At 39.0% G+C, this 6,404-nt stretch overlaps 1 pseudogene; it reads left to right on the top strand.

Moving 5' to 3' along the window:
- The first annotated feature begins 987 nt into the window (after positions 1-987).
- LOC104663557 lies at positions 988-1,554 on the top strand (annotated as a pseudogene).
- Positions 1,555-6,404: the final 4,850 nt, after the last annotated feature.

Genomic DNA, 6,404 nt, shown 5'->3' with positions numbered 1-6,404 from the left:
ACTAAGGAGTTTCTGCACAACAAAAGAACTCTCAACAAAGTAAACAGAAAACCTACAGAATGGGAAAAAACATTTGCAAACTATGCATTCAACAAAGGTCTAATATCCGGAGTCTACTAATATAAGGAGCTTGAACAAATTTTGCAAGCAAAAAACAACCCCATCAAAACTGGGCAAAGGACATGAACAGACACTTGCAAGAGAAGCCATACATGCAACCAACAAGCATATGAAAAAATGCCCCACATCACTGATCGTTAGAGAAATGCAAATCAAAAGCACCATGAGATACCACCTCACACCAGTCAGAATGGCTATTAATAAAAAGTCAAAAAATAAAGATGCTGGTGAGGTTGTGGAGAAAAGAGAATGCTATATACTTCTGGTGGGGGTGTAAATTATTTTAGTCCCTGTGGCAAGCAGTTTGGTGATTTCTCAAAGAACTTAAAATAGAACTACCATTCAACCCAGAAATCCCATTACTGGGTATACACCCAAAAGAATATAAGTTGTTCTGTAATAAAGACACATGCACACATATGTTCTTTGCAGCACTATTCACAATAACAAATACATGGAATCAACTTAAATGGCCATTAACCGTAGATTGGATAAAGAAAAGGTGATACATATACACCATGGAATACTACACAGCCATAAAAAGAACAAGATCATGTCCATTGCAGCAACATGGATGGAGTTGGAGGTCATTATCCTAAGCAAATTGACACTGGAATAGCAAACCAAATACCATATATTCTCCCTTATAAATGAAAGCTAACCATTGAGTATACATGGACACGAAGAGGGAAACAACAAACATTAGGGCTTACTTGAGGGTAGTGGGTGGGAGGACAGTGAGGATCAAAAAACGACCTATTGGGTACTATGCTTTTCACCTGGGTGACCAAACCCCATGATATGCAATTTACCTATATAACAAACCTTCACATTTACTCCTGAACCTAAAAGTTGAAAAAAAAAAAAGAAATTTCATCTTCCTTTGACATAGTTAACAAGGAGACCACTTAAGATATGATCACTCATTCTACTTGTACCCTCATCACACACTTCTTCTATATGATTACTTTGAGATCTATGGTACAAGTTATTGGCAGAGAATCCAAGTACTGTGGATTTTGTGACTCCTTGGTAACCACCTATTGGGTAGAGAGCATCCTAGGATTTTCCATGGGTCTTGTTCCTCGCCTCCTGGGTGACATCACTTCTTTGTGGCTGTGTAACTCAATGGCCTACCTCATCAATACCTGGACAGGGTTTCTGTCATGAATGAAATGAAGAGTTATTCTCAAGCTGTCACTGGATTTTTTTTGCTAGTATGTTGACCTACCCCTTTGCACTTGTCTCCAATCTTACGGCTTTCAACACCTGTGGTCTTGCTGGTGGATGCCCTCCTTACACTCCAAGATATTCTTCTTAGATTATTGGTGCATGCTACATGAAAAGGGAAATATGAACCTAGGAAATAGCTTGTTTTTCTGGAAGATCTCTTTTGGGAAGACTTATTCTTGTAACCTGACAATGTTAATTTGAAGATGTGAGGCAGGAACACCAACTTTTCTATAGTACCAGAAGTACAGAATTAAGGGAGAGAATGTGGATTTATTTATATTGTGGCACAATTTTTAAATAGTCATTTAATCTTGGGAAAAATTTTTTAAAAACCTTAATTTATTAAAACAAAAAGAAAACACACATGCAGTTATTTCCCTTTGTTATGTGGGAGTATAGCAGAGGTAAGGAATTTGTAGGAAGGGAAGAGATAATGAAAGAGTAAGAGATTGCATAACAATGTCATAGTAAAAAATAATAGTATGTAGCATACCAAATTTAGTTAAAATGCATTAAGATATGTATTAAAAGATGGCCACAAAATTTTTGTTAATGATAGATTCCTCAGAAGTTTGTATTTCATGTGACTTTTTTCACCTATATCCTTATACTGTTGTATATTGCTCATTTTTTAAATTATAAAGATGTATTATTTATTTAATTAGAAATAGAAGTTTCACTGTAATTAAAAAAATGAAACAAAATACATTCATCAACTCAAAGGAATTTATTTAAAAAGTCTGACATCCAGTGAGGTGAAGACTTAGGGTTGCTGAACGTAGAAAAGACCTGACGTAAACGGTGGGAGGAGGGCCAGGGACTCCTGCTGAGCCACAGAGAAGACACACCTAGAACTGACTTAGAATCAGTGAAAAAAATTTTTTTCAGCCATTCGTCTTGGGGTTGGGATCAAGACAAATGCTGTGAGCAGGGAAATAATTCTCTAAGTCCTAAGTTAAATGTAAGCCATTGCTTGGTTTATCTTCAACAGAAAATAACAACAAAACCCAAACTGTATAATAGAGTCCCAGTTCTGGAGCTGAAGACTTAGGAAATATTTTAAATAGCAACATGTTTCAGTATACTTCTCTAGTTTTTAGATAAAAAGTCATTCAAAAGAAGAAATCAGCAAATGAAGTATTTTGTCCTCATACAAGGGGGAAAAAAGTTTAAACTAGTTATCATTTGGATACAGGATGAAAGAACTGATTTCAGACTCTGTTTTTCCAATAGGACTAGCAGCACCAGTAAGAAAAACACGATCAGTTCCCCCAGAGATTGTGTCAAAGAAAAGTTGTACTCTTATATTCTGTTAGAATTGTTGCATTGAGATGATTTTCAGAGAAATTCCCAAGAAAGAAAAACCACGGCATTCTGTTCTCAAGGTGATAAAGACCTGCTTCCCAGCCTGAACCCTGGCTTTGGAATCAGGTACTTGGAAAGCAGTTTTATTTAAAACCTATTTCGCTTATCAAGTTAGGGTATGCAAGCTTTTTATTCTTTCTTACTCTTAGTTTTTTCATCTATAAAATGGGAGTGCTGATAATAACACAGTGCAGAAAAGAATATGTACTTGACTTCCTTTATGTGTATGTAGCATAATTCAAATGTAAGTGTAATCATGAAAATATTGATTAGAATGGGCAAAGTGCACAAATGTCACGACCAAAGTAACTTAAATAAATGTATTTTTTCCTCAAAAACCATGCTTATAAGCTACTTAAGATCACTGGGGAGACCTAATAAAATAAATAGCAGCCAAGAAGATTTTAAATGTGGAGTCTTAAATCATGAAATACAGAGGAATGTCAGAAATAAGCTAGTTCAATTTGTTTATTTTTACTAACACAACTAAGGCTGTGAAGTTAGTAAAGATAGTGGATCAAGGTTGAATGGCTTCTTGGTGATCATTTTGGGACTAAAATTCTCTTGACTCTCCACCTAGTGTTTTCCTCCTCACAAGCAAGATAAAATTCACTGTAATAGAGACCCCCAACCCAACTGCAAGATGCAACTTATAAAGTCTTTCTTGACTACTCCCCACTGCCTTCCTATCCATGGAAGTGACCTTCACTAGTCTGATAGTCTTTTAGGGGCAGACACCATGGTGTATTCATCTCTTTGGTGGAATACAGACAGAGAGATGAAAACACCATCTCTCTCTCTCTTTCTCTCTCTCTCTCACTTTCTCCTTTTCTCCCTTCCTTCCTTCTTTTATTTCTTTTTCACTTTCAGACTTCCACTGGTGCTCAGGATACATGGAGCAGCATCAGGGGAGTAAGGAAAAGTCTGGAGCTCTCTGATCATTTCAGAGACCTCTCCTGGGGCTCATGGGTTAGGGCAAACCACAAGCCCATGGCTGCTACACAGAAATGTGGACCAGTCCTTCTACTGATATGGAGAAGGTAACTATGATTTATCTTTCACTTTCTTGTAGGTCTTGGAAATACAGGCCCAGATCTTGGCTAGGCAGGAAACCACTCTGCTTGATGGAGTGAGTGGCAACCTGGGCCTTGTCTCTAAACTCTTCCTGCTTATGTAGGATGTGCCCCGAGATTCTGACAATGTCAGAAGCTGCCTGGGCTGTGGCTGGGCTTTCAAAAACCTTCCAAAATCAGGTCTGAAAACCCTTAGGAATGTGAGATACATCATGAGCCATCATGTGGAGCTGGAAGAGAGGTGCATGTAGCAGCGCAGGTGGAATATCCATCCTTATGTTCCCAGTGTTTTGCTGTAGCTGGCACATGGCTGGAGTTCAGCAAATGCCTTTTGGGTGAATGACTGAATGATGGATATTTGGATGGATGAGGTGAGTGGATAGATAAAGCTCTGCACTGCAAAGAGATTCTGTAAAGCTTTGTCTCACTTCAGGCCTGGTATGGTTATCCTTATTTGCAAAAATCCAAACTAGGAATTTATTTAGCCTTTTGATCATGTAGAATTTCCATTCTAGTAACAAAGTATTTTCAACTGAAATAAAATTAGATAATAGCAGTATACTAAAGACCATTTTCTAAATGTGGCCTACTTGACTGTTTCCATTGCAGAAGCAACTGCCGTCTAAATAGTGCTGGCTGAACTGAGGAACCCAGAAGTCTTAGCAGGCAAAATTAGTGCCTACTCTAGTTTTCTGCCTATTCATTTAGGAATATTTCTGTCACTTACAGAAAATATAAATATCTTCCAATTCTGTCCTCATATACTAACACACTTCTATTCATTAATTTAAAAAATGTTTAGCCAAGCCCAGAAGATTCATTTGACCATTACTAAGCAATAGAGGAAAATGAGGATAGTGCCTGACAGCACATGAAGCTGACCCAAGCTGGCCCTGTGTCCCAGAAGGGTTAGAAGACAACTCATATAGCAGTTAATAAAGGACAAGAAAGCTCTTTTGATATCTCCTTATTTGGAATCCCAAAGCATATGACTCTAACACTGCTCTCTACTAAAGGACAAATGTAAGTTCCTAAGATTTTAATATCTAGCGGAAACTGTAAATGAAATGTTGACTTTTTCTTAACCTCCAAGCCCAGTGTTACTTCCTGGAAGTAAGAACACAGTGTAGTAAAGAAGATTTCCCCAGTAGAGATGAATCAGGTTTGCTTCAGCCTATTAGAATAAGGAACTGTCTAACATTTGTGGCATTCAACAAAGGGGGCTGCATTAGTCAGACTTTTCTAGAATATGTTGTGACAGCAAGTACCCGAAAATCCTGTCAGCCCTACAATAGGTTTTCTCTAGTCCAAGTTACTGGCCATGTGAGAGTCAGCTCTGTCTTTATTCCAGGAACAAGGGTAAAGGGAAAGCCCCTATCTGCAACATGCACGTCTAACAGCAGTGGAACAGAAAGATGGGAGAATGAAAACACGGCTCTGAAAGCATTTTCTCTGTAGTGGTCCATGTCTCTTCCTTTCATATGTCTTTGGCCAATGCAGGACCAAGTGCAGGGCCAGGTTAAACCAGGCCTTATGGGTTGACTTGTATCCCTCAAAAAACATATATCAAAATCCTAATGCCCAGTACTTCAGAATATGACCTTATTTAAAAGTAGGACCATTGCAAATATAATTAATTAAGATAAGGTCATAGTGGAATAGGGTGGGCCCTTAATCCATTGTGTCTGATGTCCTTATAAGAAGAGAAGAGACACAGACACAGAGGGAAGGCCATGTAAAGACAGAGGCAGAGATTAGAGTCATGTTTCCACAAGCCAAGGAACACCTGGGCCTACCAGAAACTGGGAGAGGCAAGGGAGGACCCTCCCCTAGAGGTTTCAAATGGACCATGGCCCTGCTAAAACCTTGATTTCAGACTTCTAGTCTCTAAAACTGTGACTATGAGAGAATACATTTCTGTTGTTTTAAGTCACCCAGTTTGTGGTTCTTTATTATGGCAACCCTAGGAAACAAATACACCAGGCATCATAAGGGGACAGGGGCCAGGAAAGGGCAAAAGGGAGGGACCCAGTAAGAAGGGCCAGCAAATATTTAGATACAAATGCAACCTACCATGGGAGTCCAGTGCAGTCTTTAGCAGAGACCACCCATGAGCACCCATGGTTGTCTGCCAAGACAGGGATCCTGCATTAGACAGGAACGGTGGTTCTTAACAATTGCTGGGCATTAGAATCCCCTGGGAAGCTTTGAAAATGCCCATATTTTAGATTTACCTTAAAAAATCTCCCACCTTCTGAGATACTTGTTCATTAGATTTGGAGTCGATTCTGGGAAGGTAAGTTTTGAAAATAAGCTCCCCGGGTTCCAAGAATCTGATGCATATCTCTGATTAAGAGCCACAGAGTAGAAGGCCAACTTCTCCTCCAAAGTTCCTCACAATGCCAGGCTTCTAATGGTGGCTCTGGCTCAGCAGGGGGTCAAGTGACTTCTTGGTGAGCTTGTTCTTTTGGTTTGCTTTAAATGCATTGAAGATCTCATTGAAACTGCAAAGGCATAGATTTCTTTTTCAAACATTTAAAGTCCCAAGCTCTAGTCAGGGTTTCTAGAATCACAGAACATTTGCTTTGATCCCAAGAGCTGGAAGGTGAGTGA

Source organism: Rhinopithecus roxellana, chromosome 1 (assembly GCF_007565055.1).
Source record: "Rhinopithecus roxellana isolate Shanxi Qingling chromosome 1, ASM756505v1, whole genome shotgun sequence".
Classification (NCBI taxonomy): domain Eukaryota; kingdom Metazoa; phylum Chordata; class Mammalia; order Primates; family Cercopithecidae; genus Rhinopithecus; species Rhinopithecus roxellana.
The sequence above is the reverse complement of the archived record's forward strand: the minus strand, read 5'-3'. Positions and strand labels throughout refer to the sequence as shown.